The following is a 13,619-nucleotide window of genomic DNA, read 5'->3' as shown; positions in this document are numbered from 1 at the left end:
ATTTATCATCTTTATAGATAATAAAGAGTCATACGATAGGAAACACTTACTTTACTGTAATGCTGCTTGAAATTTTCTCTCAGTTCTTCAAGCTTTCACTGGCGTTCCACTTGCGACAAATTTTCGAACTGATATTTTTGACACTGATTAAAGTGTAGTTCAATTGAGTACTTTTTTAAATACATGAGATTCCGATAGCATACTAAACATTTGCCATGATTTTCGACAGCAGTACAAAGGAAATTAATTTCCTACTCGGGTTTAAATAGTGCGGACGTTCCGCTCCTCTTTCTTTTTGTCTGCTGCTGTTGACCATCCATCTCGATACACTGTAGCCTTACGTCTGTTGACTAACGGTTTTGTGTCGCTTTTGACAGCTGCTGACGCGGCGGTCTGTCTTCCGTACGAAGCGCACGTACAGGGGCATGGCGAGCTCGGCGGTCGGTCCGCACGGCCAGCTAAGCGACACGGCTGGGCCACTGCGACAACATACGAATTCGCCCGGGACGCTGGCCGCGGGCGATCGCGGGAGCTAGCGCCCCAGGGGCACAGTTTGGACGAGCCTGGGCTAGGTGGTTGTGGGAGGATGTAATTCAGTTGCTTTATTTGTGACAGTCCTTTTCTTGTGCCTATCTGCGACTCAGCATCTGCACTGTATGGTGAGTAGGAACTTTCCTTTTCATAGTATTGTTACATTCCATCCTGGATTTTCCATTGTTTCTCCAGGACTGGAACAACTGAATTACATTTTCCACCAGTGTTTCGACTACCTTTCGACTTTCCCTGAAATGAGTAATGTCCTGCTCACTATCCTTCCCATCCCTCACACAGTGGTATTCCGCCATCCACTGAACCTACACAATATACTCGTCCATCCTTACACAACCTCTGCGCCTAACTCCTTACCTCATAGCTCATACACCTGTAATAGACCTAGATGCAAGACCTGTCCCATACATCCTACCATAACCACCTAGTCCAATCCAGTCACGATCATCACCTATCCGATCAAAGGCAGGGCTAAATGTGGAACCAGTCATGTGATCTACAAGCTTAGCTGCAACCACTGTGCTGCACTCTATGTGGGCATGGCAATCAACAAGCTATCTGTCCGCATGAATGGCCACTGACAAACTGTGGCCAAGAAAGAAGTGGACCACCCTGCTGCTGAACACGCTGCCAAACACGACATCCTTCATTTCAGTCACTGCCATATGGATTATTCCCACCAACACCAGCTTTCCTGAATTGCGCAGGTGGAAACTCTCCCTGCAATACATCCTACTTTCCTGTAACCCTCCTGGCCTCAACCTTCGTTAATCACTGTCCTCACCCATCCAGCCCCTTCCCTGTTCCCAGCACTACACAGCCGTTATTCCACCATCACACTCAGTCTTTTTACTTCTCTCCTTTTCCGATAGCCCCCTTCCCCATCTCTCCCTGCACTCCATCTAACCTTCAGCACTTCACTGTCTGCCACCCCCACCATACTATTTCTCCCCCTCCCCACCCAAACCTCCTCCTTGCCCTCACCCAGTCGCCACTCCCATCATGCATTTGTGCTGCTGGTCGCAGTGTGGTTTCAGTTGCCTGAGACTGCAGTCATGTGTGTGAGTTGCGTTTGCGTGTGTGTGTGTGTGTGTGTGTGTGTGTGTGTGTGTGTGTGTGTGCTTGTGACTGTGTCTACATCTATTGTTGATAAAGGCCTTAATGGCCGAAAGCTTTATGTGTGATAGTCTTTTTGTTGTGCCTATCTGCGACTCAGCATCTCCACTATATGGTAACTAGCTACTTTCATTTTCATAATATTGTTACATTCCATCCTGGATTTTCCATTGTGTGTATATATGACACACACATCTACAGACTTGATGCAACTACTGACTGGCAGAACGACAGTTACTGACTGTCAGGACGAGAGAATGCACCTGTCAAGGGCCTGGCTAGCTCAACATTAGATATCTGACATGTCTGTGAAGACCTTGTTAAGTAGACAGCAGCTGGAGTGAGGTACTGTGGCGGATTGTGTTCAATGGTCACCTACCATTTTGATTACAGATTTACGTTTGGGATGCATGTGTAATCCCAGAGCCGATGTTTTGTGGTACTGCAAGCAATAGTTTAGGAACTATTAGCGTTTTACTGATGTTTAATTGAAACTGTAATCCAAAATGTGATTAAAATTACAAACACCAAATTTGGCAAGAGTGTTTCATTATAAAATGTATTCATGGGCTTACTGTCATATTTTGCAGTTCATGAGCTTCTATGGTAATAAACATTCACTTGTAATTACATCTTGTTGATATATTAAATAATTTTGATGGACACATTCAAGTGGAGCATTTTCATACAGCAGTGTCGTTGGCGTTGAATGTTTAAATATCGCCACATTATTTATCATAATCAATAACTGTGCAATAGATTACTAGTTACATTATGGATGTAGATGATGCGTGTGACTAGTACTTGATAAAATAATCCAAAAAACGCTATAAACCAGTCGGGATTTCATTATAACATATTTGTACAAAGCTCCTTTCTTTCCCGTATCAAGTTGTAGTTGTAAAATGGAAAAAACGTTAATATGCTAAATAGAAAGGGCAGTTATAGTTGACACTAACAAATATGCGTTCAGATCTCAAATTCTATTCAGGTACAAGAAGCTGACATAGGCCATAACCTAATTTAAGGAATCCAAAAATTGTTTGTATTGTCTATTAAAACCTAGCCTCAATGAAACTATAACAAATTGCCCCATATGTAGCTACTTTATATTTGACTACAGATAAGCAGCAAATGGAACTATAACTAATTGCTCTATACAAAGTTATTTTAAATTCACTTCCAGATAAATATCAAACACAGTTGTAACAAATTGCCCCAATATGATGCTATGAGACAGATAATCATTTTGTTTGTCAGCTGTTCCAGGCTCAGCTGCCCTCTCAAACATTATTCTTCACAAAAATGTCACTATGAGCACATAAACACTGCTCATATTCCACTATACTTTATTTACACAACTTTCGTAAACAAATTTCCATTAAATGTTCAAGCATTCAAATCTGCAAATGGCTTATGTGCACAATGTCGAGATCACCACATATAAATGCATATCTTAATCTTGCAAGCGTCGCAAACAGTATTATTTTAATGTTCTGATTTAAAGTCACAACTGTGTCCACATGAAAAATCACTGACCAATTGTCATATTTAAAAGTATAAGCAATGGAAAATGGAAATAAGCGTTTGGCCTTACTGGGCGGGAGGCCCCTTGCGGGGCAGGTCCGGCCGCCTTGGTGCAGGTCTTACTACATTCGACGCCACACTGGGCGACCTGCGCGCCGGATGGGGATGAAATGAAGATGATGACAACACAACACCCAGTCCCTGAAAATCTCCGACCCAGCCGGGAATTGAACCCGTGCCCGTAAAACAGCAATCCGTCACGCTGACCACTCAGCTATCGGGGCGGACAATATAAACAATCTGAATGATTGGAGTACAAGCAAATGACGATCCTGATAACTGCTTGGCAATGTTCCTCAGAAACACTACACAACAGAACACCTTCTCACATTTTAATGATACACACACACACACACACACACACACACACACACACACACACACACACGCACACACCACTCTTAAGTAACATAACAGGAAGTTATAAATATAATAGGAACAACATGTATGTCAAGTTACCAGCTATAATTTATAAAGCACATTCACGTTACTCATAATACTACTGACATACACAATTGGCAAACACAGACTGAATTACGCTGATGAGCAGTTAATAGCTACAAAATCAAGTGACAAATTATAATTAACACTTTAAAAAATCCATACAGTATTTGTGGTGACACAGTCACATCAGTGAAATATCCCGACACAACACCTGAAATAGAACAAGCATGTAAGGCTAGGTGAATGGTGGACATAGGGAAATTCTAGGAAAGTGCAGGAGACCGTGAGTATTTGCGAGTAATGAACATTTGAGTATTATAGAATTGGAGGGAAGATGGCACTAGAAGTGAATTTTACAGCCCGAAACATACATCAGCGAGTTCTATGTTTGCCCTTTTTGTATACCAAAAGCAGTATAGTGTCTCCTCACAGTGTGCCATCGTGACGCTGTTAGAAACGTAACATAAAGTTGACTGCATTGGTCCACAACAGCGTCCGTTTGTGAGGTGGCATGATAAGCAATACGTAGTTTTATTTGATAACTGAGTACCAGCTTGCGTGTCATCAGGATCGTCATTTGCTTGTACTCCAAGCAGCTTAGAGATGATAAGGCAAAGGCTATTGGTACAGGGTGACAATTACTGAACTATATGAAATAAAATCGCCATAAGTTCTGAACGGTTTGCGTTAAGACGTTCAAACTGCACGTCTGGCCGCGGGGCATGATGGGAATTAGTATGCGCATGCGTGGTTTGGTTTAGCGATTAAGCCTACTTTCATTTGGATGGGTTAATCAATAACCAAAATTGGTGCATTTGGGAGACTGAGAATCCGCATTTCACGATCGAGAAGTCTCTTAACCCTGAAAGGGTTACTGTGTGGTGTGCACTGTCCAGTCACGGAATGATCGGTGCGATATATCTTGATAGCACGGTGACTACTGAACGATACGTGAAGGGTTTGTAAGATGATTTCATCCCCATTATCCAAAGTGACCCTGATTTCGGCAAGATGTGGTTCATCTCATCTCATCGGAACCCAACCCCATCGAAGCAGGAGAGTGTTTGATGTCCTGGAGGAGCACTTTGGGGACCGCATTCCGGCTCTGGGGTACCCAGAGCCCACTGACATGGGCCTCGATTGGCCACCATATTTTCCGGATCTGAACACATGCGACTCTTTTTTGTGGGGCTATATTAAAGACATGGTGTACAGCAATAATCCCAAAACCATTACTGAGCTGAAAACAGGCACTCAGGTAGTCATTGACAGCATCGGTGGTCCTACACATCAAAGTGTCATACAGGATTTCGCTATTCGTCTGCGCCACATCATCGCCAATGATGGCAGGCATATCGAACATGTCATAACCTAAATTCGAATAGCTATAGTGACGTTTACATGTTGAATAAAATGTGTGCAAGCCGTAGTTTGTAAACAATTTACGTTTTTCTCGTGTAGTTCAATAATCCTCACCATGTACATGCATTTGACTTGGCTCATGAAATATGACGATTCCTTGAATCCACATGTACAGATGTCATTGCGACAGGATTTATTCCAACAAGTCACAACTTGCTGACTAACTGATTTTATGTTTTGTAAGTAGTGCTGGCCCTGTCTGAGAAAGTACATCTAAATTTATTCGAAATGGATGAAATATGACACACTTGGATATTGCATCAGTATGAATTTTCAGACGTCACCATTTGCTGGCTAAGTGGAAAGACACATATTAAAAGCGAGACTGCCACTCGTAGCAAGTTACTGATGTTGCTGTTAACCTTTATGCATGTATGATCGAGGGATTTTGCACCTAACCATCTTCTGCTTCATTAAAAAGCATTAATGACGTGACCATCAATAGTCTCAATTCTTATTTATTTTTTGAATTAAAGTGATCAGAAAATCTTCACCTTCTTCTTCCAGATACAAAACTGGAATATTGTGACATCTCAATTTTTGAAATCTACTCGTGAAGAAGAGAGGAATAGTAACTGCTGCAGAAAGTTCAGCTGTCTAAGTAGTGATACCTATAAATGGGTCCCATCTAATAAGTGCAATAAAACCAGTGATGATGGTCTTGAATCGCCATAATAAACCATGACGGGTTTCTGGTCCCAAACAACTTCCCTGCCACTTGTGTCTCAGTTTTCACAAACAGGGTACAGGGGCTTGTGACTGAACCATTTATCACTACTATAGGAATGTCTAAGCCTACAAATCACCACACAAACTCCTACCAGGAAGGTTAGTACTTTACGTTCTCGGAAGGGCGACCGACTTTGTCTTTTAGTACTACAGTTCCTAATTTAACTACGTAAAGAAGACAGCTTACACACCTATCACTTACCGCCACATTCATGAACAAGATTGCGATAAGTGATGAATTAGTCCCCGCCTTAAGGGAACTCGACAAAAAAAATGGTTCAAATGGCTCTGAGCACTATGGGACTTAACATCTGTGGTCATCAGTCCCCTAGAACTTAGAACTACTTAAACCTAACTAACCTAAGGACATCACACACATCCATGCCCGAGGCAGGATTCGAACCTGCGACCGGAGCGGTCACGCGGTTCCAGCGCCTTTAATCGCACGGCCAGGAACTTGACACTCTGCGGTCTCTCACAGCTATTCTCGGACGGAGCGTTCATCTCTCTCTCTCTCTCTCTCTCTTTTTTTTTTTTCGCTAACGGTGGTCACGCCACCGAAGTCGCAAGATATCGCTGTCTGCCCCGCCTTGAGGGCCACTGCCTGTAGCTTTCACATTTATTCTCCCTGTTGAGCCTATTTGAATTTCTGCGCGTAACAAAATTAAGTCAGTCTCACCTTTTCTGCTACAAAATATTTATTGAACTTTTGACTAGTGTGTCTAATGTAGTTTCCCATTTCGATGAGTCAAATTATAATATCGAAGTTTTATCACAGAAAAGTTGATTTGATGGTTCGACCCACAATTGAACAATGCTTTAATCATTACACAAAGTAAGTCACTGCGTACCTTCCACATTATTTCAGTGTGTAGTGGTTATAATCAGCTTCTACCACAGCAGATACGCCCAGTGGACATCGTGAGAGTGATGGTCACTAATTATGAGAAATCACCTGAAAATCGAAATAAAAATACGAACACTGATCGCCAGCTCAGATGGATTAAATGTTATACACCGTTCCTGAAGGAAACGTGAATGTAATGAAATCTTGAACTTGAACTTATTTGAGTTCACTGAGTCAAAGAAAATAAAAAAAAATCACTTTTAGGGAAATATTTACGTAATTTGAGTTAAAACTTCTGCAAATTCAGACACAAGATGGATATACTGACTTTAACTGTAGCACACTGACTACTAATGCAAAATTATAATGTGCAATGTTACCAAAAGATTATCATGTTAATAACCACTTTCGAAAATTTCGTTATGAAAATTTACTCTATCTGCAATTTATTCTCAGCAAATTTAAATAATTTGAGCTCTGAGGCAGCGTCCAATGCCGTATTTTTATGATGTCTATAATGACAATAACGTGTTGTAATTCTAAACTTCAAAAAAGCACGTCTATACACTTATCTGATTACGTGAACTTACTTGGAATAGTTAAGGTAAATAAATATTTAAAGCAATAAGTTTTATGTCATCTGTTATTCAAAACTGCATCACATATTTGAAATACCAAGTTCTCAAACACTTCTGATACTGATAGTATGCGCAAGTTTCTTCTTGCCTTTAATATGTAGAGGATGAGTTGCTGCTGTTGAGATGAGATAGCAGATAAATGATGTCCTCACGTCTCAGTATGGGTGCCCATTATTGCAACAATCCATTGTGCTAGTCGTCGTCATTATGCCCTTAGTAGCCGCATCCAACGTTGCCATGAATATTAGTTTGGAAACTCTTGCATTCCGCGATTTAAACAATACAGACGACTATTCTCCCTCATCTGCTGCTGCCACTTCAGAATATCAAAAATGGTTGTACTAATTCACAATTCTGAACGTCACTGAATATGGGGAACGCGACTTGCTTTCGCACCCTCTGTCTATCTCTTGGCAACTGTCTTTTCCTTTGCTTTTCACATGACTCGGCCGCTCAGGATTGCCTTGTCCACCGAACGGAAAACCCCGTTGTGGATCCCCTTGACAACTATATTTACTGTATCCTATTGATTGAAAACTATTAAACTTGAAATATCGCCAGTCAGTTTCTTTTACAAAATGATAATCAGTAATCCACTTCAAATTACTAACAATTATTGCATAGCATATGTTCCTTTAAACAGGTTGCGTGACATCATTTTCTACTTGTTATGACTTCCCTCCAATAGAAGGTTATCGTTTTATGGGAAATTTTGCACAGAAAGGGTGAAAAATTGTGAAAAATACTGCACATAAATTTAAGTCACGTTTCGTACGCCCAACTTCTTGATGAAATATCCTTTTGAGATAGTTTAGCAAGAAGTATTGTTCATACCCTAACCTCTTTGCCCCCTAAACTTAACAATTACAAAGCTGTTGTTTTCCGAGACTGTAACATACCCCAAAATTTTTCTCGTTATTTTTGTACTAAAATCATTATTACCTTATTCTGTACACATATATAACTGTACCTTTTACAGGAATTCTTATATAAAACTTCGAAAATATGTATTTTTCGAAAGTATTGTGGAATTTTTGTACTAAATTCAAGTCATCAAAATTTCCTAAACTAAATAACGAATTTTTACATACATAATTATACAGAATAAAACAGTTTGTGCTTTAATGGCTTCAACTCATCTCAGGTGGGCGATGCATTCTATGCCCGTCCTTGCTTTCCATATCGCTTCCACTACCTTCAGTGCTTCATATGTGCACTCTACCACTCCAGTAAGTAATTCACGTGATATGCACTCAAGGCTTATCGTGAAACACAGTTTCTCACATCGATATACTCATATTTGGTAACTTAGAGAACTCTTTTTGTGTGTGATGTTACATAAATATTACTTAAGAACGAACAGAAAGTAAATACATACACACATCATATATTCTCTGTTTCCTGTTAAATCTTAACATTTAGTTATACGTAAAGTTATTTTATTAGATCTTTACTAAGTCTGAGTTGGGTATGTCTGAACTAACTCCGAAACATATGCCTGTTATTGTGTGTTCCAAATTATAAACCTTTACAATTGAAATGTCAAATTAATTTACAATGGACCATTTAAAATAGTAAAATTTACTGATTTCATTGTTTATGTCGCTCGACTTCTCTTGTGTTTCCACGAATAAGAGATCACATATCTTAAATTAAAACATCCTAATTCTTTCGTTGTGTCAAGGAATTCTTGCCTCGGCTTGCATTGTGATCTTGTCTTTGAGCATCGATTTTTTAACATTCATGTCTAACTTATCCCACTGAGGAAACTCAACGAGCCTCTCTGCTAAACTTTTAGTTCGTTTTTATTCTAGTATCTCTTCTGAAGTGAACCCAGTGCTCTCATTTGTCAATATATTCATGATTTCTTCAAAATCATTGACACACATGCCCAATATCTTACGGTTTTTGTGACAATAGGTCCTACATAAATGGCCTATTTCACGCATATATTGTTCTGAACTAACAAACAGTCTCAAACTAGCTTTTCAAACTCTGTATTTGACATACAACGTCGTTTTCAGTTGCAATTTCTTGCCATGTTATCCATCTGGTTTGTACACTGAACATCTTATATGGAGGTTTCTTCATCCTCCTCACCTTAACATCTAGCCCTACTTTTCCCCATAGACTAATGTCTACATTTTCGCATCCTCCTCTGTGATATTCGTCTGGTCACGCCACCCTGTCATGGTACTGGAAAGATCTTCCTTCTCTTCACTTTCAGTGGTGCTCTTTGTCGATAATGGTGTCTGAGCCGCCTCTTCTTCAAATAACTCACACAAGTTAAAATCAATTTCGTCCACTTCTTTACCTGGAAAAATGACCTATTGTCACTGCTGCTTTGTTATTCCTGTGGATGCTCTAATTTGCACAAGACATTTGAAAAAGAGCTGTTGGGCTTATAAGTTTCTACCGTATCGGATACCTCATCTTCCTTTCTACTACGTGCTTCACTTCTGCGGTGCGTACTGCTGCTGTCGTCAGTTACTTTCTGAAATCGGCATGGCTCTCTGTTAACTTCGTGTCTGGGTCAGAATTAGTCTCTTCGCTAGAAGTAACCTGTTTCTGAACAGGATGATTCCTTAAGTGATGAATATATTGTGCCAATAGGTTGATCTCTGACTATGCACATGTCTCTGCACTATGTATCTTTTTACTAACTCTCTTCTCCCCTGTGATTTCTCCTCATCATATTTCGTCGATTTTCCATCGAATCGTTTATTCCCCCATTATCACTCGCTTTCTACCCCTGCTTGCATTTTCTGTTGACATCTACTACAACATGCTCCATAATCGACACTTCCTTCTCTAATTCTGCTTGATGACGTCAAGCCCTCACAACTTGACTACTTCGATCCTGTGACTCAGCTTGAACCCCTTCTATCACCTCTCTTCGCCGGCCGCTGGTGGCCGAGTGGTTCTAGGCGCTTCAGTCTGGAACCGCGCGACCGCTACGGTCGTAGGTTCGAATCCTGCCTCGGGCATGGTTGTGTGTGATGTCCTTAGGATAGTTAGGTTTAAGTAGTTCTAAGTTCTGGGGGACTGATGACCTCAGAAGTTAAGTCCCATAGTGCTCAGAGCCATTTGAACAATTTTTTTTATCACCTCTCTTCCAGTAGCTATTCTTCCTTCTTCTCTTTCCACCATCTGTGTCACAACGCCAGTCCCTTCATACTTTTTGTTTTAAAACTGCCCTTCATATGACCAACGCTTCACGTTTTCGCCCCTGTTATCTCCTCCCAGTACTTTGCATAAGCTCTGTTATTGTTTTTGGACCATTTCTTCTTCCCCAAACATCGACCTGCGTGGCACTTAGTTTTCAGCTTCTTCTTGCATCCATTTACCATGTAACTTTCCTCTTCCCTGACAAGAATAACCTCCTCAACCTCTTTCTCTCATCATATTAACCTGTGGTCCATTTTTTTCATCTCATTCGGATCCCTTTGGTTTTCTGAACCCTCTTTGGTTGCATGTTTCGCTCCATATATCCTTGTCCTCTACTTTCTCAAAAAACTTGTCAAAAGTTCGATGATTGCTCCCTATGGACCGCTTAGAATCATGAGACAGCTTTTTCCAAACCTCCCATATGATCTCTGATTCAGATCTTCTACTCTTCAAATACTGCAACATCTTGAATCACGACTTACAATACTCTTTCATGGATCTACATCCACGATCGGGCTGTGTTATGATGACAAATTCTCATCACAAGCTGTCCTGATTCTGGATAGATCAAAGCTCTTGCAGAAATATACTCTTAAAATCCGAAAATTACAAGTTCTCTACGTTCAGGTTCAGTCCCCAGATCTTAGCGTTTCCTGCCAACGAATCACCCACGAGACTGATTCTTTACCTTGTCTGGAACTTCTGTAGGTAAGATGCACTTGCAGTTTTTTTGGAGTCGGAAGGATACCAACCTTCATTTGTTCTTGGGATCATATTCATCCTCATTATTCAAAAAATGGTTCAAATGGCTCTGAGCACCATGGGACTTAACTTCTAAGGTCATCAGTCCCCTAGAACTTAGAACTACTTAAACCTAACTAACCTAAGGACATCACACACATCCATGCCCGAGGCAGGATTCGAACCTGCGACCGTAGCGGTCACGCGGTTCCAGACTGTAGCGCCTTTAACCGCTTGGCCACACCGGCCGGCATTATTAAAAATTTTTGATTTTTGTACCACTAACAATATACAACTATCACGTATCTGACTCTGGACTTCTAACAATTCCACATGGTCAGACAGTGTTGTTTTTGTTGCCTCTGTACGCAAGGTGCTACACTTTGTTGGACATGCATAACAGTGTTATGCAGCTCTTCAGATTCAACTGTTGTCTCTTCCGAAATTTCTGTCTTAACTGCGGGTAGCGTCACCTGCAATTTCTCGTTATGAGGGTATCCGACTCCATTGATGAAGATCCGCCTGATTCTATTCGAGGTGAATATGATGCGTGCCGGCACCACGTTTCTCTCTCTCTCCCTTTTCTCAGCATCATGCAACACTAACATGACACTACATTACATACAAACCCGTTGTAGTCACTTACAGTCAGTAACTACAACTCTCGTACACCACATGAAAAGGCACCACTATCTGCGCAAGAAGGATTAGCCGAGCGAACAGTCGGCTTTCAGCCGTGATACCGTGCGGACGGGCTCGGCGCGCCGGGCAGTGCTCCGCAGGTGTTGTTGTTTACCCGCTAGCGCGCGGTCGCGTCGTTGTATTGCCGTATAGTACCTGTACCGACCCGACATGGCGTTCTCATATCGAAAAGCTACAATCAAACTAACGTTCAACGCATCGTACACGAGACCGAAGGCCCATGAAATTGAACGGTTTCTACGAGACATCATGCACATAGAACCACAAGAACTGATAGGAATTCATCTGTCTATTGTAACCAGCACAGTGTACCTCAAACTGATTGACGAAGCGGCGTGCGACAGATTACTCCAACGATCTGCAAACGGCTTTCGCTTCTGTCACGCAGACGGTAACGTGAGCGTGGTAGGAGTTGACCATGCTGGTCTGGGGGTGCGTACCGTGCGCATCTTTGAACTGCCGTTTGAAGTTCCTGCCAACCTAGTCGTTGATGCGCTGCGGCCATACGGCACAGTTCTAAGCCACACAGAGGAGAAATGGAACACATTCGAAACGTACCCTGTCCTTAACGGGGTACGACAAGTGCGCATAGAACTTAAGAAGCACGTTCCATCGTATGTTTTCGTTGGTGGCTGCCGCGCAATTGTTATATATGATGGACAACCGAGGACCTGCTCGGGCTGCGGCCAGGAAGGCCATGTTAGAACTGAGTGTCTGCAGCGCCGCCTCGTTCAGGTGCCCCGCAATGAACTTCCCCAACGATCCACTATGACCTCTCTCCCGCTAACATACGTGGAGGCGGCACGCCATGATGTGATGGATGATCAAAACCTGCTACCTCCTCAAGCCGCTGCCAGCTCCGTTGGAGAGTCAGCGCCGTCGACGACGCCGCAGCCCAACGGTGCAGCGGTTCCTACAGCCTCTACCCACCGCAGCGTCGTGGGCACCCAGCCACCGTCACTGTCGGAATCTGACACAGGTGTTCCTAGCGACCGAGACTGTGTCGAGCCCCGCCCTTTAGTGGATGTCGAATCTCGGACCCGAAAGCAAAGATCACCCAAGCGACACAAGAAGAGGCGATTGTCAGCTGAAGAACAGGACAGGGATGTGAAGCCGGCGGAAGACATCGACTTCGTTGACTCGTCAACAATTGCAACGGCCTCCAGTGGCATCATTCACCAGAAGGTGCCTGAAGACAAGGAACACTCTCCTAAATCTGGTGGCCCAGAAAACGAGGCGCATTGCGTCGACTCCTGTGAAACCGACCAGCCCCCAATGACATCACAATCGTCTCTTGGTGATTGGGCAGACGATATGGAGGCAGATGATGCACAGCAAACATTGATATCTCCGCCAGAGCCCATGGCTGACATTGAGCCCGGAGGGCTCTGCCAGTCAGGGACTCATACAGTACAGTAATGCACAGCATGCAGATGGATGGCTGTGTGGTGTGTGAGATCACTGTGGGCTTGCACCGGCACACTGCCTCCGCCACTTGATATGTCTCAGTCATACCGTGTGGGAACAGTCAATGTAAATGGTGTCCACTCCACTGTCAAGACCCGCATGTTACACGACATGATCAGAGCGGCAGACTTGGACATTGCCCTTCTCCAGGAGGTCCGTCCCGAGCTGCGTTTAGACCTATATGGCTACACCACCTACAGCCTACCCTT

The sequence above is a fragment of the Schistocerca cancellata genome, chromosome 4 (genome assembly GCF_023864275.1).
Source record: "Schistocerca cancellata isolate TAMUIC-IGC-003103 chromosome 4, iqSchCanc2.1, whole genome shotgun sequence".
NCBI classification, from domain to species: Eukaryota; Metazoa; Arthropoda; class Insecta; order Orthoptera; family Acrididae; genus Schistocerca; species Schistocerca cancellata.
Note: the sequence above shows the minus strand (reverse complement) of the source record.